Source organism: Orcinus orca, chromosome 6, assembly GCF_937001465.1.
Source record: "Orcinus orca chromosome 6, mOrcOrc1.1, whole genome shotgun sequence".
NCBI classification, from domain to species: Eukaryota; Metazoa; Chordata; class Mammalia; order Artiodactyla; family Delphinidae; genus Orcinus; species Orcinus orca.
Genome location: NC_064564.1, coordinates 12,773,301 through 12,797,160, shown reverse-complemented (window position 1 = coordinate 12,797,160; position 23,860 = coordinate 12,773,301). Strand labels below are relative to the sequence as shown.

The 23,860-nt window shown below is 39.6% G+C and overlaps 1 long non-coding RNA gene across 2 annotated transcripts in view; it reads right to left on the bottom strand.

The window, feature by feature from the left end:
* Positions 1–23,830, bottom strand: part of LOC125964757 (uncharacterized) — a 113,793-nt gene extending 89,963 nt beyond the window's left edge. The window contains exons 1-2 of one of the 2 annotated variants that reach the window (XR_007478019.1): positions 23,652–23,830; positions 21,495–21,636 (exon numbers count right to left, since the gene is read on the bottom strand). This is a non-coding gene — a long non-coding RNA (uncharacterized LOC125964757). Of the gene's footprint in view, positions 1–21,494; positions 21,637–23,066; positions 23,456–23,651 lie in introns of those variants that run through there. The other variant, XR_007478020.1, reaches the window with a different exon arrangement.
* Positions 23,831–23,860: the final 30 nt, after the last annotated feature.

The following is a 23,860-nucleotide window of genomic DNA, read 5'->3' as shown; positions in this document are numbered from 1 at the left end:
AGGTGGCAGGATAGGATAAAAGAAAAAAGAGACAGAGAAGGGAATCAGGACAGGACCTGTGCCCCTGAGAAAGATCTGTGAAGAGGGAAAGTTTCCCGCACCCTTAGGAGCCCCATCACTGGCGGGAGATCAGCCAGGATGGGGGGGGTCTTCAGAGCCTCGGAGGCTAGTGTGACAACTGGTGTGCAGAACAGACAGAGATCTGCACAGACGGTCCATGCCACAGCCCTGTACTCCCCAGATGGAGACACGTGTCCACTGGTGCAGGGAGGGGCTGGGTGCTTGAAGCTCGAGCTTTGGAGGTCAGACCCGGGAGAGGAGGGACTGGGGTTGGCTGCATGGAGACAGCCTGAAGGGGCTGGAGTGTGGTGAGGGTGGAACCAAGGGCATACACAGATGGAGCCAGGGCCTGCCATAGAGGCGAGGCATCATTGTTGGAGGGCGTGAAGAGAAGTTAGGGTCCTCCATAGCAGCCTCTTTCTCCACATGCATGATGCCAGCCAATAGGGCACCCCCTCTGCAGGCTCTTGGAGTGGGCGCAAGCAGCTGCCACTGCCACTGCCACCTTGGGCTCCTGGTTCAGGCACCAGACACTGCCACTGCCACTGGCTGTGGGAGCGGGTACCAGCTGCCACATCTCCACACCCCTTATCAAGGGGATAATGGCAAGCACACAATGAGGAATGAGGCAGCAGGCATCCATACTAAAAACAGCTCTTGCACCAAAAATATTAAACTCACATAACCTACACAGGGACACTCTCACATAAAAATAGCTGCCCAAGACCACAGTAGAGAATCATTTCTCCTAAACTCACAGACTAAAAGAAATATAAGTAAAATGAAGAAGTAGAGGAACCACTCCCAGTTAAAAGACCAAGATAATTTCCGCTGAAGGAACAAACAATGAAACAGAACTCTTCAGTCTAATAGACACTGAGTTCAAAAAGGAGATAATGAAAATACTGAAGGAACAAAGAAAGGCTATAAACAATTGCAAATGACTGTAAAAAGGAACTATAAAGTATCAGGAGGAGCCAAGAAAAATCAGAAAATTCACTTGCTAAAATAAAAGTTCAGCTAAAGGCAATGAATAGCAGAATGAATAATGCAGAAGAATAAATAAATGATCTGGAAGATAGAATAATGGAAATCACCCAATCGGAACAGCAGACAGAAAACCAAATGAAGCCCAGATTCTCTCTTTCTTTTTCCTTTGGCCACACTGTGCAGCATGTGGCATCTTAGTTCCCCAACCAGGATCGAACCTGCCGCCCCTGCAGTGGAAGTGTGGAGTTGTAACCACTGGACCGCCAGGGAATGGAGCTGGAGGAATCAGCCTCCCTGACTTCAGACTATACTACAAAGCTACAGTAATCAAAACAGTATGGTACTGGCACAAAAACAGAAATATAAATCAATGGAACAGGATAGAAATCCCAGAGATAAACCCATGCACCTACGGTCACCTAATCTATGACAAAAGAGGCAAGAATATACAATGGAAAAAAGACAGTCTGGGACAACTGGACAGCTACATGTAAAAGAATGAAATTAGAACACTCCCTAACACCATACACAAAAATAAACTCATAATGGACTAAAGACCTAAATGTAAGGCCAGATACTGTAAAACTCTTAAAGGAAAACATAGGCAGAACACTCTTTGACATAAATTGCAGCAACATCTTTTTTGATCCACCTCCTAGAGTAATGACAATAAAAACAAAAGTAAACAAATGGGACCTAATTATACTTAAAAGATTTTGCACAGCAAAGGAAACCATAAACAAGACAAAAAGACAACCCTCAGAATGGGAGAAAATATTTGCAAATGAAGAAACTGACAAGGGATTATTCTCTGAAATATACAAACAGCTCATGCAGCTCAATATCAAAAAGTCAAACAACCCAATCAAAAGATGGGTGGAAGATTTAAATAGACATTTCTCTAAAGAAGACATACAGATGGCTAAAAAGCACATGAAAAGATGCTCAACATCGCTAATTATTAGAGAAATGCAAATGAAAACTACAATGAGGTATCATCTCACACAGGTCAGAATGGCCATCATCAAAAAAATCTACAAACAATAAATGCTGGAGAGTGTGTGGAGAAAATGGAACGCTCCTACACTGTTGGTGGGAATGTAAATTGGTACAACCACTATGGAGAACAACATGGAGGTTCCTTAAAAAACTAAAAATAGAGCTACCATATGATCCAGCAATCCCACTCCTGGGTATATACTCAGAGAAAAACATAATTCGAAAAGAAACATGCTCCATAATGTTCATTGCAGCACTATTTACAATAGCCAGGACATGGAAGCAACCTAAATGTCCATCAACAGAGGAATGGATAAAGAAGATGTGGGATGTATATACAATGGAATATTACCTAGCCATTAAAAAGAAGAAATAATGCCATTTGCAGCAACATGGATGGACCTAGACATTGTCATACTGACTGAAGTTAAGTCAGAGAAAGATAAATATCATATGATATTGCTTATGTGGAATCTATAAAAAGGTTACAAATAAACTTATCTACAAAACAGAAATAGAGTTACAGATGTAGAAAACAAACTTATGGTTACCAGGGGGTAAGGGGGGGAGGGATAAATTGGGAGATTGGGAATGACATATACACACTACGATATATAAAATAGATAACTAATAAGGACCTACTGTATAGCACAGGGAACTCTACTCAATACTGTGTAATGGCCTATATGGGAAAAAAATCTTAAAAAGAGTAAATATATGTATATGTATAACTGCCTCACTTTCCTGTACACCTGAAACTAACACAACATTGTAAATCAACTATACTCCAATAAAAATTTTAAAAAGAAAGCCTAATGAAAAAAAATGAAAGCAGTATGAGAGACCTATGGGATAATATAAAGCATGCCAATCTATGCATAATAGGGATTCCAGAAGGAGAAGAAAGAGAAAAGGGGATCAAAAATGTATTTGAAGAAATTATGGCTGAAAACTTCCCAAACCTAAAGAAGGAAACAGATATCCAGGTACAGGAAGCGCAGAGGGTCCCAAACAAGATGAACCCAAACAGACCTACAGCAAGACATACTATAGTTAAAATGGCAAATGTTAAAGATAAAAAGCGGATTCTAAAGGCAGCAAGAGAAAAACAAAGAGTCAGTACCAGGGAACCCCCATAAGACTATCAGCTGATTTCTCTACAGAAATGTTGCAAGCCAGAAGGGAGTGGCAAAATACATTCAAAGTCCTGAAAGTACAAAATCTGCAACCTAGAGTACTATCCCCTTCAAGATGATCATTTAACATAGAAGGAGAGATAAAGAATTTCTCAGACAAGCAAAAACTAAAAGAATACAGCAATACTAAACTTAGTTAAAAGAAATATCGAAAATTGTTCTCTAAATAGAAAAGAAGCAAGAAGCTATAGGAAAGTGATGATAAACATAATGAACAGCAAATGTATAAACACGATAATGTAAAAGAGGACATCAAAATAATAAAATGAGGGAGTAAGAAAATGTAGATTCTTTTCTTTTTTTTAGAATGTGCTTGAACCTATATAAGTGTCAGTCTAAAGCAATTAGATATACTAAGGGGTTAACATACTTGAAAAACAGGGTAACCACAAATCAGAAACATATAATAGATTCACAAAAACCAAAAAGAAGAGAAAACAATCATAAAATAAAAGGAAATCATCAAACCACAAAAGGAAAAAGAAAAAGAAAGGAATAAAGAAGAAACACAGAATCCACTAGTAAACAAGGTATAAAATGGCAATAAATACTTTATCAATAATTACCTTAAATGTCAATTAACTAAATGCTTCAATCAAAAGACAAAAATGGCAGATTGGATAAAAACAAAGAGCCTACAACATGCTGCCTACTAGAGACCCACTTTAGGGCAAAGGACACACATAGATTGAAAGTGAAGGGGATAGAAAAAGATATTTCATGCAAATGACAAGAAACCGGGGGTCACAATACTTTTATCAGACAACACAGACTTTAAAACAAAGGCCATAGGGGGCTTCCCTGGTGGCGCAGTGGTTGAGAGTCCGCCTGCCGATGCAGGGGACACGGGTTCATGCCCTGGTCCAGGAAGATCCCACATGTTGCAGAGCGGCTGGGCCCGTGAGCCATGGCCGCTGAGCCTGCATGTCCGGAGCCTGTGCTCTGCAACGGGAGAGGCCACAACACTGAGAGGCCCACATACCACACACACACACAAAAAGGCCATAAAGAAAGCTATAGAAGGACACTATACATTGATAAAAGGATCAATACAAAAAGAGGATACTACACTCGTCAACATATACGCACCCAATATAGGAGAATCCAAATACATAAAATAAATACTAACAGAAATAAAGGGAGAAACTGATGGGAATACAATAATAATACTAGAGGACTTTAACATCCCACTCACATCAATGGACAGATATTCTAGAAAAAAGTATCAATAAGGCAACAGAGATTCTAAAGGATACAGTAGAACAGTTAGACTTAACTGATATTTTCAGGATGTTACATCCAAAAAGAATAGAACACACATTCTTTTTAAGTGCACATGGAACATTCTCTAGGACTGACCACATACTAGGGCACAAAACAAGCCACAACAAATTTAAGAGCATAGGAATTATTTCAAGCATCTTTTCTGACCACAACGGCGTGAAACTAGAAATCAACTACAGAAAAAGAAATGAGGAAAAAAACGATTTCATGGAGGCTAAACAACATGTTACTAAAAACCCAATGGGTCAACAATGAAATCAAAGAGAAAATTTAAAAATACCTTGAGACAAATGACAATGAAAATACAACCATACAAAATCTATGAGGTGCAGCAAAAGCAGGTATTAGAGGGATAAAGGCCTTCATAGTGATACAGGCCTTCCTCAAAAAACAAGAAAAGTATCAAATGAACAACCTAACCTACCACCTAAAAGAATTAGAAAAAGAAGAGCAAACAAAACCTAAAGTCAGCAGAAGGAAGGAAATAAAGATTAGAGGAAATAAACAAAAGAGAGCTTAAAAAACAATAGAAAAGCAATCAATAAAACCAAGAGCTGCTTCTTTGAGACAAACAAAAAAATCAACAAACCTCTGGCCAGGCTCACCAAGAAGAAAAGAGAGAGAACCCAAATAAACAAAATAAGAAATGACAGGAGAGAAATAATAACCAATGTGGCAAAAAACCATAAAAGAATATTATGAATAATTATATGCCTACAAATTTGTCCTAGAAAAAATGGACAATTTCTAGCAACACACAGTCCACCAAAACTGAATCAAAATGAAGTAGATAATTTGAATGGACCTATCCCTAGAAGTGAAATAGAATCTGTAATTTATAAACTCTCTACAAACAGAAGTCCAGGACCACATGGCTTCTCAGCTGGATTATACCGTACAAACAAAGGACTTATACCGAGACTTCTCAAATTCTTCCAAAAGATTGAAGAGGAGGGAAAACTCCCTAAGACATTCTATGAAGCCACCACCACCCTGATACCAAAACCAGACAAAGATACCATCAAAAAAGAAAATTACAAAAAAAAAAAAAGAAAATTACAGGTCAGTATCTCTGATGAACATAGATGCAAAAATCCTGAGCAAAATATTAGCAAACTGAATCCAAAAACACATAAAAAGATCACACACCACAACCAAGTTGGATTCATCCCAAGTTCAAGTTCACATGGATGGTTCAACATACACAAATCTATCCATGTGATACACCATATCTACAAAAGAAAAGACAAAACCACATGATTATCTCAATAGATGCAGAAAAAGCATTTGATAAAATTCAACATCCATACATTATAAAAATTCTTACCAAAGTGGGTGTAGAGGGAACATATCTCAACATAATAAAAGCTATTTATGACAAACCCAGAGCCAATATAATACTCAATGAGAAAAGCTGAAAGCCTTCCCTTAAAATCTGCAACAAGACAAGGATGTCCACTCTCACCACTTCTATTCAACATAGTATTGGAAGTCCTAGCCACAGAATCAGAAAAAGAAATAAACAGTATCCAAATAAGAAGGGAAGAGGTAAAATTATAATTATATGCAGATGACATGATACTCTATATAGAAAACCCAAAAGACTCCACACAAAAAATACTAGAATTGATCAACGAATTCAGCAATGTAGCAAGATACAAGATTAACATACAGAAATCAATTGCATTTCTTTACACTAACAATGAAATATCAGAAAGGGAATGTAAAAAAAAAATCTATTTATTTATTGGTTACTTTTGTCTTTATTATTTTTTTTAACATCTTTATTGGAGTATAATTGTTTTACAATGGTGTGTTAGTTTCTGCTGTATAACAAAGTGAATCGGCTATATGTATATATCCTGATATATCCCCATATCCCCTGCCTCTTGCATCTCCCTCCCACCCTCCCTACCCCACCCCTCCAGGTTGTCACAAGGCACTGAGCTGATCTCCCTGTGCTATGAGGCTGCTTCCCACTAAGTATCTATTTTACATTTGGTAGTGTATATATGTCCATGCCACTCTCTCACTTCGTCCCAGCTTACCCTTCCCCCTCCCCATGTCCTCAAGTCCATTCTCTACATCTGCGTCTTTATTCCTGTCCTGCCCCTAGGTTCTTCAGAATCATTTTTAAAAATCCCTTTTTAAATTGCATCAAAAAAATAAAATACTTAGGAATAAACCTGACAAAGGAGGTGAAAGACTTATATGCTGAGAACCATAAAACATTGATAAAGGAAACTGAAGATGATTCAAAGAAATGGAATGATACCCCATGCTCTTGGATTGGAAGAATTAATATTGTTAAAACTGTCATACTACCCAAAGCAATCTACAGATTTAATGTGATCCCTATCAAATTCCCCATGACATTTTTCACAGAACTAGAACATAAATCCTAAAGCTTATATGGAACCATGAAAGACCCAGAATTGCCAAAGCAATCTTGAGAAAAAAGAACAAGCAGGAGGCATAACCCTCTCAAACTTTAGACAATACTACAAAGCTATAGTAATGAAAACCACATGCTACTGGCACAAAAACAGACATATGGATCGATGGAAAAGAATAGAGAGCCCAGAAATAAATCCACACACCTATGGTCAATTAATCTTTGACAAAGGAGGCAAGAATATACAATGGGAAAAAGACAGTCTCTTCAGCTAGTGGTGTTGGTAAAGCTGGACAGCTGCATGTAAATCAGTGAAGTTAGAATACACACTCACACCATACATGAATATAAACTCAAAATTGCCTAAAGACTTAGACATAAGACAGGACATCATAAAACTCCTATAGGAGAACGTAGGCAAAATATTCTGACATAGAAAATATATATGTATTCTGACATAAATCATACCAATGTTTTCTTAGGTCTGTCTCCCAAGGCAACAGAAATAAAAGCAAAAATTGGGAGTCTGGGATTGACAGGTACACACTGCTATATTTAAAGTAGATAACCAACAAGGACCTACTGTAAAAAAATTTTTTTTAAAGAAATAAAAGCAAAAATAAACAAATGAGACCTAACCAAATTTACAAGCCTTTGCACAGCAAAGGAAACCATAAACAAAATGAAAAGACAACTTATGAAATGATAGAAATATTTGCAAATGATGCGAACAACAAGGGCTTAATTCCCAAAATATACAAGCAGCTCATACAACTCAACACAACAACAAAACAAACAACCCAATGGACAGAAGACCTAAACAGGCATTTCTCCAAAGAAGACATACAGATGCCCAACAGGCACATGAAAAGATGCTCAACATCACTAATTCTTGGAGAAATGCAAATCAAAACTACAATGAGGTACCACCTCACACCAGTCAGAATGGCCATCTTTAAAAAGTCTACAAATAACAAATGTTGGAGAAGGTGTGGAGAAAAGGAAACCCTCCTACACTGTTGGTGGGAATGTAGTTTGGTGCAGCCATTATGGAAAACATTATGGAGGTTCCTTAGAAAACTAAACGTATAGCTACCATATGATCCTGCAGTCCCACAACTGGGCATATATCTGTACAAAACTATAAGTCAGAAAGATACATGCACCCCAATGTTCATACCAGCACTACCAACAATAGCCAAGACATGGAAATAACCTAAATGTCTATCAACAGATGAATGAATAAAGAAGACGTGGTACATATATACAATGGTATACTACTCAGCCATAAAAAGACTGAAATAATGCCATTTGCAGAAACATGGATGGAACTAGAGATTATCATACTAAGTGAGGTCAGATAGAAAGAGAAAGACAAATACCATATGATATTACTTATATGTAGAATCTAAAATATGACACAAATGAACTTATCTGTGAAACAGAAACAGACTTACTTACATAGAAAACAGACTTGTGCTTACTAAGGGGAAGAAGAGGGTGGGGAGGGATGCAGTGGGAGTTTAGGGTTAGCAGATGCAAACTTATATAGAAAGGATAAACAACAAGATTCTACTATATAGCACAGGGAAGAATATCCAATACCCTGTGATAAACTATAATGGAAAAGAATATTAAAAAAATGTATATACATGTATAACTGAGTTACTTTGCTGTAGAGCAGAAATTAACATAACATTGTCAATCAACTATACTTCAATTTTAAAAAACCAAATACTAACAGAAATAAAGGGAGAAATGGATGGTAATGCAGTAATAGTAGGAGACTTTAGCACCCCACCGACATCAGTAGACAGATCTTCTAGACAGAAAATCAATAAGGCAACAGAGATCCCTGAATGACACAATAAAACAGTTAGACTTAATTGTTATCTAGAGGACACTACATACCAAAAAAACCAAAAATCAAAACAGAACACATTCTTTTCAAGTGCTCAAGGATCATTCTCTAGGACAGACCACATCTAGGTCTCAAAACGAGCCTCAACAAATTTAAGAAGATAGAAATTATTTCAAGCATCTTTTCTGAACACAACAGTATGAATCTGGAAATCAACCACTGGAAAAAGAAATGAGAAAAAAATGATTACATGGAGACTAAACAATATGCTATTATAAAAACCAATGGGTCAACAATGAATTCAAAAGGAAATAAAAACAATACCTCGAGACAAACAATAATGAAAGCACAACCTTACAAAATCTACGAGATAGAGCAAAAGCAGTTCTAAAAGGGAAGTTCATGGCGATACAAGCCATCCTCAAAAAATAAGAAAAATCCCCAGTAATCTAATGTACCACCTAAAAGAATCAGAAAAAGAAGAAACAAAACCTAAAGTCAGCAGAAGGAAGGAAATAATAAAGATCAGAGGAAATAAACAAAAGAGAGATAAAAACAATAGAAAAAAATCAATAAAACCAAGAGCTGTTTTTTTGAAAGGGAAAAGAAAATCAACATACTCCTGGCCATGCTCACCAAGGAGAAAAGAGAGAGGACCCGAATATACAAAATAAGAAATGAAAGGGGAGAATAACAATCAATACCACAGAAATACAAAATACCATAAGAAAATATTATGAATAGTTATATGCCAACAAAATGGACAACTTAGAAGAAATGGAAGTTTCTAGAAACATACAACCTGCCAAAATTTAATCAAGAAGAAACAGACAATTTGAAGAGACCAATCACTAGAAGTGAAATAGAATCTGTAATTAAAAAAAAAACAAAAACAACTCCCTACAAACAAAAGTCCAGGACTAGATGGCTTCACAGGTGAATTCTATGAAACATACAGAGAAGAAATTATACCTATCCTTCTCAAACTCTTCCAAAAGACTGAAGAGGGGGGAACACTCCCAAATTCATTCTATGAAGGCACTATCACTCTGATACTAAAACCAAAGACTAGCAAAAACTAAAATTACAGGCCAATATCTTTGATGAATATAGATGCAAAAATCCTCAAGAAAATATTAGCAAACTGAATCCAACAACACATAAAAAGGATCCCACACCATAATCAAGTTGGATTCATTCCAGGGCTGCAAGGATGGTTCAACATACACAAATCAATCAATGTGATACACCACATCAACCAAAGACAAAACCCACATGATCATCTCCATACATGCAGAAAAAGCATTTGATAAAATTCAACATCCATTCATGATAAAAATTCTTCCCAAATTTGGTATAGAGAGAACATGTCTTAACATAATAAAAATTATTTATGATAAGCCCACAGCCAACATAATACTCAATGGTGAAAAGCTGAAAGACTTCCCACTAAATTCAGGAACAAGACAAGGATGCCCACTTTCATCACTTCTATTCAACATAGGACTGGAAATACTAGCCACAGCATTCAGACAAGAAAAAGACATAAAGGGTATCCAAGTTGGAAGGGAAGAGGTAAAACTGTCATTATATGTGGATGACATGATACTCTATATAGAAAACCCTAAACACTCCACACAAACTATTTGAACTAATAAATGAATTCAGCAAGGTAGCAGGATACAAGATGAATATACAGTAATCAATTGCATTTCTTTACATTAACAATGAAATGTCAGGAAGGGAATGTAAAAAAACAATACCTTTTAAACTCACATCAAAGAACCCAAAATATTTAGAAATAAACCTAAGGAGGTTAAAGACTTACACTCAGCGAACTATAAAACATTGATAAAGGAAACTGAAGACGTTTCAAGGAAATGGAAAGATATTCCATGTTCCTGAATTGGAAAAATTAATATAGCTAAAATGGCCATATTACCCAAAGCAATATATAGATTTAATGTGTTCCCTATCAAATTCCCCGTGACATTTTTCACAGAACTAGAAAATAAATCCTAAAATACGTATGGGCCTACAAAAAAGCCCAGAATTGCCAAAGCAATCCTGAGGAAAAATTAGAACAAAGACAGAGGCATAACCCTTCCAGACTTTGAACTACACTACAAAGCTACATTAGTCAAAATAGCATGGTATTGGCACAAAAACAAATATATGGATCAATGGAACAGAATAGAGGTCCCAGAAATACACCCATACACCCACGGTCAATTAATCTATGACAAAGGGGTAAAAATATACAATGGATAAAAGACAGTCTCTTCAGCAAGGGGTGTTGGGAAAGCTGGACAGTCGCATGTAAATCAGTGAAGTTAGAACACTTTTTCATACTACACACAAAAATAAACTCAAAATGGCTTAAAACTTAAATATAAGACATGACACCTTAAAACTAGAGGATAACATAAGCAAAACATTTTCTGACATAAATTGTAGCAATATTTTAAGTCAGTCTCCCAAGGCCAAAGAAATAAAAGCAAAATAAACAAATTGGACCTAATGGGACCTGTGTAAGCTTTTGCAGAGCAGAGGAAACCATAAACAAAACAAAAACACAACTTACAGAATGGTGTGTACTTTAAATTTACAGTACATCTCAATTCCAACTGATCACCTTGCAAGCGCTCAGCACCATATGTGGGGTGTGGGTGGCTATGGGACAGTGTGGTCCCCGACTAGACCATCTACTCCTGCAACTGGAAGGGGAACCCTGGTGCTATTTTCAATAACTGGGCGCAGAAGTTGTGGCCCAGTGATGTAATTTACTCACTTGTTCCGTGTGGTTTATTATTATTCCTTCTGGGCCCAAGTCCCTACTGAGGCAATCTATTAGACTTTACACAGGAACAAGCCTCTCCGTTCATATCTTAGATTAAAGCAATATGGAATCCTAAAAGGAAAGCATGGAATTTACATGTGTTGTTCATTCTTCCTTAACTACACACGGAGATATCTTAAACAAACAAAAACATTACCTTTGGACACGTCCTGTTTAGGAATTTATGGTCATAAACGTTTACATATTCTCTAATTGCACAGAAAGAAAAATGTTTTTAATAAGTCAGTATAAGCCTGTGATCAGTTTTCTATAAATTATTTGTTTTTCTCTCTTTTTCAATCTTCCCTTACTGAATTATTTGGAATTAATTACTTTCCATTAAATTTTACAACAAAGATTTGATTCGTCTCCTGTTTCCTTTGCTCATTTTATATTTAAACAAATATAACTTCTCCTACTGTGAATCTCCTTTTCTGCTCATTATTTCCACAAAGTCTATTTTTCCCAAGTGAAATTTTACATATTTACATTTTGTTAAAAGATTTTTAGTCATTTTTATTAAGTGACAGGTTTTACTGCATGCATTCTTTTTAAAGAATACTTTTTAAATGTTTACTATCATTTTAGACTTACAGAGAGCAAAAATAGTACAGAGTTCCTTTATACCCTTCACCCAACCTCTCCTCGTATTAACATCTTACATAACCATAGGACAATTCTCAAAACTAAGGAAGTAACATCAGGACAATACTATGACCTAAACTACCAACTTTATTCAGGTTCTGCCAGTTTTTCCACAGTTGTTTCTCAGTTCCAGGATCCGTTCCAGGACCCACCTTACACTTAGTCATTGCGTCTCTTTATTCTCCCTTAATCTGTGACCATTCCCATCTTTCCTAGCTTTGAGACTTTTTAAAAATTAATTAATTAATTAATTAATTTATGGCTGCGTTGGGTCTTCATTGCTGTGTGCAGACCTTCTCTAGTTGCAGCAAGTGGGAGCTACTCTTCCTTGGGATGTGCAGGCTTCTCATTGTGGTGGCTTCTCTTGTTGTGGAGCACGGCCTCTAGGCGAGCGGGCTTCAGTAGTTGTGGCTCGTGGGCTCTAGAGAGCAGGTTCAGTAGTTGGGGCACATGGGCTTAGTTGCTCTGCGGCATGTGGGATCTTCCCAGACCAGGGCTCGAACCCGTGTCCCCTGCATTGGCAGGCGGAATCTTAACCACTGTGCCACCGGGGAAGTCCCCCGGCTTTGAGACTTTCGAAAGCAGTGGTCAGTTACTTTGTAGACTGTTCCTCTATGTGTGCTGTCTGATGTATTCTCATGATTAGACTGAGATTATGCACTATTGGGAAGGACACCACAGGGTGGTAAGCTGTTCCCAGGGCATCATATCATGGGGTACATGACGATGTACCCCATTTCTGACGATGTTAACCTTAGTCACTTGGTTAAGGTGGTGACTGCCAGTTTTCTTTACCGTAAAGTTACTGTCTTTCCCCTTGTTATTAATAAACATCTATTTGGGGAGAGATACCTTGAGACTATGCAAATATCTTGCTTCTCCTTAAGCCTTCACCCACTAATTTTAGCATCTATCTGTGGACTTGCCTGCAGCAATTACTGCTATGGTGCTGTATGGGGAATGTCTATTTCCCTCATTCCCTCCATGCTTATTAGTTGAAATTCTTCTATAAGAAGGAGTTGTCCCTTCTCCTTCCTTCATTCATTCATTCACTCATTATATCAATATGAACTAGGGGATATTTATTTCATTTCTTATTATTTGGGTTTGTGACCTGAGAGCCAAAATCTCAACCCTGAAAATGGAAGGAAAGTCTGAAAATTATCATTATCTCACTATCCAAGTTAGGGTAAGAGAAACCTACTTCCCTGACTTAAGCCAAATGATATGAAGAAGACACAGCCTGGAAAGGGGCAGGAAGCCCACAGGCAATGGCCCCGGGCATGACTGACTTTCTCAGAGGGTCTCTGCTGGTGGGGACAGCACCTGCTGTCTTTAGACTCTCAGTCAGTCCAATCAGGATTTAAATTCTGAGGGAGTGTCTGTCCCTTGACTGGGGGAGGCAGAGGGCTGGTGACATTCATACCAGGCTGTGTCTGTGGGGAAGAGAAGAAATAGATGTTAAGACCTTAAGCCCAGAAGACAGCTTCTCAGATTGCTCTGAGGGACTGCTCCGAAAAGGTAAGGGAGGAGCCAAATATATAGGAGGGCTTCCCTGGTGGCGCAGAGGTTAAGACTCCGCCCACCAATGCAGTGGACACGGGTTCGAGTTCTGGTCCAGGAAGATCCCACATGCTGCGGAGCAACTCAGCCCGCACGCCAGAACTACTGAGCCTGCACTCTAGAGCCCATGAGCCACAACTCCTGAGCCTCGTGCCACAACTACCGAAGCCCGCGTGCCTAGAGCCCGTGCTCCACAACAAGAGCAGCCACTGCAATGAGAAGCCCGCACATCGCAACAAAGAGTAGCCCCCACTCGCTGCAACTAGAGAAAGCCCCCGCGCAGCAACGAAGACCCAAGGCAGCCAAAAATAAATAAAATAATAAAAAAATTTTTTTTAAAGTTATACAAAATATATAGAAGCTTTGCAACAAAAACCAGGTAGTCAGAACATCAAAAGATTACTTTTAAAGAAAACCAAACATCTCAAGTTAATGAATTTAGCGCTTTACTAGGTATGGGAAGATGCAAGAGTCTGGCCTCATTGAAATCATTCATTTGAGATGCACCTTAACTATCTAAGGCAAGTATCCTGCTTTTCTCCATCCTGAAGCCCCTCAGGGTGAACAGGCAGGGCAGCTGCAGTGGCTGCTGGCTTGACGGCTGCAGCATCCTTTGTTTACTGATATGGCAGGCAACACTTTTCATCCACAGTGCCTCCCCTTGGTCATAAATTCGACCAACGTTTGGGAGGCATTTCATGAACAATTTTGTCCCATGGCACTAGGAATTCTCAGTCCTCTATCAGGTGAAGATTCTGTTGACAGGCCATTCAATGTGCTGATCTTTTCTGGATCAGGTCCTATAGATAATCTATAATTCTCTGGATTACCTGTTTTAGTAGCCTATTATGATCTGGGAAATGTTTTCACTTGTTGCTTCTTCCCATACCTAGAGGTGCACAATTACAATTATTCTATGTAGAGTTTTATATATGATTAACTCTCTCAAGACATCATTAATTTTGTTGGAGGCCTGGATACACATTGGGAAATGCAAGAGACAACAATCTTATAAAACAGACAGGATATAAGTAATACAGATAGTAACATTAATAAAGTCATAATGCAGCAGAGAGAGACACAAACCATAAACAAATTGAAAATAAAGAGAACAAATTAAAACAATGATTAGTACAACTAGTTGTAATCTGGTTGCAATAAACCATCAAGTCCACAGGGGAGTTAGCTGGAGAAGCCAAATTCTGGAAGGATCAGGTAGAGAAAAAATATATATGTTTCATCTTTGTTTACCAAGGTATACTTTATCAACTCATTGTAGGTCATAGCATAAGAGGAAACGTTTTTCTAGAAAACAAAGATTAAAAGCTGGTATATTTCAGAAAAAGTCATATAATTATAAATCATATTTATCAGTTCATTTGGTCCCATGTAATTAATCCCTGTTGATCTGGATTAAATCGTCAGGTTTTCCATCAGAGCTTTGTAATTTCTTATGCAGTTTAGTGGTATGATCTAAAAGCTATCGGAAACGTATTTATCAAAAAGCTTTATGAATTTTCTTGAATATCTTCATTTTATAAAAGCATCAGAGTAAAACAATGATTGTCTATAAACCACAAAAGACTTAAAATAGCACGGTTAAAGATCTGATTACAACGCAATTGACAAGAAACTTGGATATTTCTGTGACATACAACATTTTAAGATACTAACTAGAATTATGACTGAAAACATTATACCAGGACATATCACATTTTTAGGAATTCCATATAAATTTTAGAATATTGATATATTAATGACATTTATCCATACAATATAAGGCTTATCTCCAATAACTTGACAATGCTTCTCAAGTAATTTAACATACCAAATAAGCCCAATTACTCTAATTTTCCTCTCTGAGATGTCTCAAGGTTCCTTTGAAGCATCCCAGAGTTAGCTGGAGGTCAAAAAATCTTTAGTTAGAATTTGATATTTGGAAAGCTTGTCAGAAACATAAAAAAGGTTTCAAAACACTTGTTCCAAAAGGATCATAGGTCACTGTGAAACAATACTTATTCACTTAACCAAAGTGACAAAAAGATTTCAAAAAACAAATACAGATCACTTAAAGGCAAAGAAACTCACACAATCTGTTACCAAAAGCAGTATTCCAAGAAAACTTTGTTCTCTTAACAGAGAGAGGAACAAAATCTAGTCTTGCATCAGCCTACTTTTATAACAAAATCCATTTATCTAACTAAATTTAATCTAATCCCAGACTGACCATGTACAAAACTCCTTTTCAGGACTCCCTTTCTGGAAACCTACAACTTTCTGTTTCCATATTAGTTTGTCCCTTATTTTCCCATCCAAAAGCAAACAACTAACCAGCTCTAGGACACAATCATTCTTTCCCCTTAACAAAATGTTTTTCCATTCCTCACTTTCTTTTGCTGAAAACGCACATCCTACTTTCCTTGCATACTGAAATGTTTCCCTTATTATCTTTATAGCTTTAATTACATATTACAATTTTAACCCTTAAAAACCTTAATCTTATGGTTTTTAAGGGTTAAAATCTTAACCTTAATGTGGGTCCTGGAAGATCCCACATGCTGTGGAGCAACTAAGCCCGTGCGCCACAACTACTGAATCCGTGTGCCACAACTATTGAGCCTGCACTCTAGAGCCTGTGAGCCACAACTACTGAGTCCACATGCCACAACTACTGAAGCCCACATGCCTAAAGCCCGTGGAGAAGCCACCACAATGAGAAACCTGCGCATCGCAACAAAGAGTAGCCCCCACTTGCTGCAACTACAGAAAGCCCACACGCAGCAATGAAGACCCAACACAGCCAAAAGTAAATAATTTTATAAATATTAACTTGGTATGGTAATGTTTTCATAAGTTGTAAAATAAAGGTAAATGAGAGAATAATTTAATTTTTATTTATTTTTATAAATTTATTTACTTTTGCCACCAGGGAACCCTCCAGTGGTTTGAGTTTTAAAAGGCCACTTTTTCCTTTTTTGCCCCCTTGGTTTCAAGTTCTACCTGATTGAGCTAATTAGGCTCAGTCTCAGGTCCTCATGGGCTCTATTTACACTTCTGTCTTGTAGAGATTTGCAAGACAAAAACAGTTGCTTTTAATTCCCCAAAGAACCGGTCTGTCACCTAAATGATATTAAAAGATTGATTTACACAGCTGTATTTTCATTAATTTGATTTTCTATATTAGTGAGAAGACTTCCAACTAAACCAAAATTTAAGAGTTCTATGTTCTAGGGACTTCCCTGGTGGCACAGTGGTTAAGAATCCACCTGCCAATGCAGGAGACATGGTTTCGATCCCTGGTCTGGGAAGATCCCACATGCCACGGAGCAACTAAGCTCATGTGCCACAACTGCTGAGCCTGCACTGTAGAGCCCACAAACCACAACTACTGAGCCCACGTGCCACAATTACTGAAGCTCGCATGCCCTAGAGCCCCCACGCCACAACTACTGAAGCCTGTGTGCCACAGCTACTGAGCCTGAGTGCCGCAACTACTGGAGCCCCCGCACCCAGAGCCTGTGCTCTGCAGCAAGAGAGGCCACCGCAATGAGAAACCCGCGCACTGCAACGAAGAGTAGCCCCCCCGCTCGCCTCAACCAGAGAAAGCCTGCGTGCAGCAATGAAGGCCCAATGCAGCCAAAAAATAAATAAAATTTTAAAAAGAGTTCTAATGGAATCTAAATTAAAAAAAGGGCATGAAGAACCTAGGGGCAGGATGGCAATAAAGACATAGACCTACTAGAGAATGGAACTGAGAACATGGGGAGGGGGAAGGGTAAGCTAGGACAAAGTGAGAGAGTGGCATGGACGTATATACGCTACCAAATGTAAAACAGATAGTTAGTGGGAAGCAGCCGCATAGCACAGGGAGATCAGCTAGTTGCTTTGTGACCACCTAGAGGGGTGGGATAGGGAGGGTGGGAGGGCGCGAGATGCAAGAGGGAAGAGATATGGGGATATATGTATATGTATAGCTGATTCACTTTGTTATAAAGCAGAAACTAACACATCGTTGTAAATCAATTACACTCCAATAAAGGTGTTAAAAAATAAATAAAAATAAAAGAGTTCTATGTTCTAGAACTTTAGGGTTTAATTCATCAGGCCTTCTAAAGCTTTCATAAGGCAGTCAACAAAGGCCCTCTTTCTGAGTGCACAAGTTAAACTCAGAGCAAAATCTCTACTATTAATTAGCCCCTGAATATTGGTTCCCAGTATTTTTTTTTTTTTTTTTTTGTAAAGAGCTCAGGTAACCCTATTAGTTTCCTTTAGTATGTTTCATTAATATTTCTTGAGGGGCAAATCTACTTGGGGAAGTATTCCCCAGTGAAACATGTCTATCCCACAACGTAATTAAGCAAAGGAGATGTAACTGTGAGGGGAAACACTGACTGAAACCGCTCACCCTGGCCAGGCACTACAGTAACCATTTGCCTGAGTTATCTTAAACAGGAGGCCCTGGTAAGGAACACAGAACTAACAAGCCACCACCAACTGGAAGAATTCAGGAAAGGTCAAAAGGACACACCAGTCCATATGTCCTACCAACCTCCCAGAATCCTCCTCGCTGGAATCCATCCTGGCTGAGTGATGCTCGTGCCACCAGGAAGGACCCTGAGTCAGAATGATAGGCCAGAGACAACCAGGAAACTAATCCCATTACCATAAAACCAAAGACTGCGAGCCACGTGGCAGAGCAGTCCTCCTGGGTTCCCTTACCTTCCTGCTCTCTGCCCAGGCGCCCCTTCCCAATAAGGTCTCCTGCGTCGTCAGCGTGTGTGTGTCCTCGGACAATTCATTTCCGAATGTTAGACAAGAGCCCACTCTTGGGCCCTGGAAGGGGTCCCCCTTCCTGCAACATAACCATCTTATATAAAGCCCATTTAAACATACCAATTTTTACAAACTTTAATCAATTCTATATATTTTAGTTTACATTAGGACTCAATCAACAAGCCTTGGTTTTACAACGAGTCCTAGAGCTTTCCTTACTTATTTTATCTATTTTGTATAAAAGGTTCTGGGGTCCCCAGTGAGGGGTTAAGCCCAGAGACTCAGGCCCTTTTGTCAGTCTTTTAACTTGATTAATTGGCCTAACTGTTGTCCCAAGTAATTGTTGGTCAGGTATCTCAATATAATTTTCTTCCAGCTGTATATGTTTTTTAAACTGGGTAAATAGAGCGGACTTGTTTGGGGCCATTTAATGTTGAGGACCAACAGGGGGTTCCTCTGGCCCATCCAACCTTAGGCAGTGTTGTATCAAACCTTTGATTTAATCCCATTAATGTCCATTTTATTTCTCTCATCTTAAAATAACCACCTAAAGATTTCTTTATCCATTTGGGACAAGCCCCTTTAAAATTTCCACCTGGCTGGGAAAATGTCTCTAGACTTCAGGTTTTTTTCTTAGTCTGTTAATCAATCTAATTAACATTAATTATTCTAATGTTTCATTAGCATCTGTAAGACCCATTGAGGGAAAGAAGAGACCATAAATAGAATTCCCAAAATGGTTTTTCTTGTTTGTTTTAAACTAAAGGAGTTCTTAGGTTAACCATTAGATATATATTTTTTCCACTTTTTTTAATAGGCACCAATAAAACAGCTGTTTATAATGAGGTCTCTAATTTACCAATTTAGAGTTTTTCCAATTTAAAGGATCCATCATCTGCCTTTAATGAGATATAGCTTAACAGTGACTCAAACCAACAAGACACAAGAGGCTTCCCCACAAGAGTGTGAAGGATGCCACCTAAACAAGATCCAGAACGTTTATTCCCAAAAACAGTCTAAGAAAGTAAAGGCCTTCATTGTACTTCCTGATGCAAGGAAGTTAAAATGGTAAAAATCCCGAGAGTTGGCACAGACAAAAGACTGCTCAGAATCCCAGTCTAAGCTACTGGCGGCCAAAAGTACACCACATGTATACCTTTTGGATGGCAGAGACCGAGTTCTCAAAACATACATACACACATACATGTGGTGCACTTTTGGCCGCCAGTACAGTTTTTGCCTGGTCATCAAAGAAACATGTGGCCCTGCGTTATCCTAATGGAAGAGTATGCGTTTTCTGTTGACTAATTCTGGACACTCTTTGTTGAGTGCTGCTTTCAGTTGGTCTAACTGGGAGCAGTACTTGCTGGAATCGTTTGGTTTTCTGGAAGGAGCTTATAATAGAGGACTCCCTTCCAATCCTACCATATACACAATGTCACCTTCTTTGGATGAAGACCAGCCTTTGGTGTGGTTGGTGGTGGTTCATTTCCCTTGCCCCATGATCTCTTCCGTTCCACATTATTGTACAGTATCCACTTTTCATTGCCCGTCACAAGTTGTTTTAAAAACGGAATGTTTTCGTCATGTTTAAGTAAAGAATCGCATGTGGAAACACGGTCAAGGTTTTCTTCGCTTAACTTATGTGGAGCCCAAACATCAAAGCAATTAACATAACCAAGCCGGTGCAAATGATTTTCAGCGCTTGATTTGGATATTTTGAGTATGTCAGCTATCTCCCAGGTGGTATAACGTTGATTGTTCTCAACTGTTCTCAATTAATGTCTCAATTTGATCGCTATCAACTTTAACTAGCTGACGGTCTTGGAGAACCATCCAACGAGAAATCTCCAGCATGAAACTTCACAGACCACTTTTGACATGTTCGACCAGTCACAGCACCTTCTCCATACACTGCACGAATCTTTTTTTGCATTTGTTGTGTTTTTTACCTTTCTTGAAATAATAAAGCATAATATGCCGAAAATGTTGCTTTTTTTCTTCCATCTTCAATATTAAAATGGCTACACAAAAATTCACCAATTTTGATAAGTTTTTTTTTAAATGCACGCTGATATGACAGCTGTCACAATACAATCTAACATAATTGTTTCAAATGACATTAAAGACAATTAAGCGCTACTAGAGCCACCTTACAGAAAAAACTGAATGAACATTTTGGCCAACCCAATAAGTACTCGTAAGCTTTATTTTTTATTTAATTTTTTAAAAGTTTTTTTTGAGGTGGACCATTTTTAAAGCCTTTATTTGTTACAATATTACTTTTTTTTTTTTTTTACGTTTTGGTTTTTTGGCTGTGAGGCATGTAGGATCTTAGCTCCCCCACGAGGGATCAAACCCACACCCCTTGCATTGGAAGGGGAAGCCTTAAGCACTGGACCACCAGGGAAGTCCTGGTACTTGTAAGTTTTATATGTACATAAACCTGTCTGGGATATTAGTTGGAAACTGGCCATCTGTTGTTCCTTTTTCTTTTGTTTTGGAAGCTTTGTTTCCCATTCCAAGGTTGGTTTGTTGAGATAACTTTTACTTCAACAAACTCTTTTTTTTTTTTTTTTTTAACAAACTCTATTAAAGTAGCCAATTCAAGGAAAAATGATAGGCCAGTCTTCTACTTAATTACCCAGGCCAACCCTACTCAGTGTCTTTCAAATGAGCAAAGTCCTCCCAGTCTTTCAACTGAGGATAAACCAGTCAGTGTCTAAACTGAGCAAAATTTTCCCAGTGTCTTTCACTGAGGATAACACAGGTACCTCTTGAAACTAAGTTTCAAAGATAACCTACTCCTCCAGAGAGTTTAAACACCACTGAATAAAACCTAGGATCATCAGCTAATAGTGGGAGGTCCAAGAACCAGGAAAGACTCACCCAAATTCGTCTGGACTCTCTGACGAGGTGGAGGTGCATGGACCAAAGAGGCCTCTGCTGGTACCAAGCTCCAGATACTCGTAGAGCTCAGGTGAAGAAGACAAGTCTGCTCTGGGCCCTTCGTGGTCACCAAAACCGTCAACTGAAAAAAAAAAAAAAAGCACAACCTAAAAGTTGAGAATTGTTTTATTTAGCAGATTTTCTGAGGACTTAAACCCAGAAGATAGCCTCTCAGACACCGCTGAGGGATTGCTCCAAAGAAGTCAGGGAGGAACCAGGATATACAGGGGTTTTTGCAACAAAAACCAGGTAGTGGGAACATCAAAAGATTATGTTAAAGAAAACCAGACATCTCACATTAATGAATTTAGCAGTTTTCTAGGTATGGGAAGATGCAAGGGTCTGGGTTAACTGAAATCATTCCTTTGAAACGCACCTTAACTATCTAAGCCCAGTATCCTGATTTTCTCCATCCCATATGCCTTCAGGGTGCACAGTCGCGGGGAGGGGGGGGCGGCAGCAATGGCTGCTGGCTTGATGTCTGCAACATCCTTTGTTTACTGATATGGCAGGTGACATTTTTCATCCACACCAGAAACCACATCACCTTTCAGTCCCTTGGTAATCACGCCTTGTTCTTGCCCTGTCCTCAGGAGCAAAGGTTGAAGCCACGCTTCCTCCCCTTCCCCGCCACAAACAAGCAGCATCCTCAGTGGGTTGCTCCACCCTGAAACATCCCTGTCTGCAACCCACTCAAAGCAAGTTCAGTGTCATCTCTGACCTCACCACAATCTTTGAGGAAAACAAAAAATAACTCCTAATGATATGATGTGGTGTATTAGAAAGGGCAGTGACCCAGTGGCTGGGGCAGCATTCTGGTCCCCCTGGCCTCTGGGGAAATCTCTTCACCTGTCTAGGTGGGGCTCTACCTCTTCCTCTGTCAAGTGGGCACAGTGGCCTTGATAATCTCCTAGGTCTCTTGAGAGGCTAAAAGTCTAATTAAAATTTGAAAATTCAAGTGCACTAGAGAGAGACCCATAATGAAGGTCATATCATATGAGAAAAAGTTGAAGAAATGGGGCCTTCGGGCTTCCCTGGTGGCCCAGTGGTTGAGAGTCCGCCTGCCGATGCAGGGCACACGGGTTCGTGCCCTGGTCCGGGAGGATCCCACATGCCGCGGAGCGGCTGGGCCCGTGAGCCATGGCCGCTGAGCCTGCGCGTCCGGAGGCTGTGCTCCGCAGCGGGAGAGGCCACGGCAGTGAGAGGCCCGCGTACCGCAAAAAAAAAAAAAAAAAAAAAAAAAAAAGAAATGGGGCCTTCTAAGAGTCTGTAAAACAGAAAGACATATTTCATAAAATCATGGATTCTTAATGTTGGAGGAGGCCTTAGAGCTGTTTTTCCAAACCCTAACGCGCACACGAACCACTTGGAGAGCCCCTTGAAATGCAGACGGTGATTTAGTAGGTCTGGGAGGGGGTTGTTTTCTCCAGGAACCACACTTGGAGGACCAAGCCTCTACGGTATATCCGCGGTTCTCACCATGACAGCTCATGGGGATCACTTGGTTCTTACCTTGATAGCACATGGGGATCACTCGAGAAGCTTAAAAAAAAAAACTTATGCCTGGGCTTCCTGCCGTCCCTCCTTCCCCCGCCGACGAGATTCTGATTTGTTTGGGAGGTTCCAGAACTCCCCGGTGATTCTAATCTGCAGCCAAGTCTGAGAAACCACTCCCCTAGATCAGCGCTTCTCAACTTTAGCACAGATCATCATCACCTGGAGGGCTTGTTAAAACACAGCTCACAGGGCCCCAACGCAGATTCTGACTCAGCAGGTCTGGGGTGCAGCCTCAAATCTGCATTTCCAACAAGCTCCTAGGTGATGCTGACTCTGCTGGTCCGGTGGCCTTGGAGGTCATCTAATTTCACAGCGATATTTCCCATGTGGGAAACCAAGATGAAATGACCCTCTCAAGGTCTCTTTGTACCGTATCTCCTGACCCCGGTCCGGAGCTATTTCCCCTGCCAATCCTTCCAGCTTTCCCTTCGCGTCCCGCATTCCTCCTCAAGTCCACTGCTGAGCCGCTAAACGCCAGCACGGACCGGTGCTCTGGGGCTCCGGGCCCCTTGTGTTGGGAGGCCCTTGAGCTGTCCCCACCTGGACAGTCCCACGCGAAGACCTGCGGGCTGGCTCTGCCGCTGCCGGGGACGCCGCACGCTGGGCTCGAACGCGTCCCTAGCCTTCTGCGAGCTCTCCCGAAATGGGTCGGAGGCGGAGTCCGCGTGAGGGGCGTGAGACGCCAGGAACACTACTGGGACCCTCGGGGAGGGTTACCATGGCAACCGACGCCCTCCCACTTGGTGATC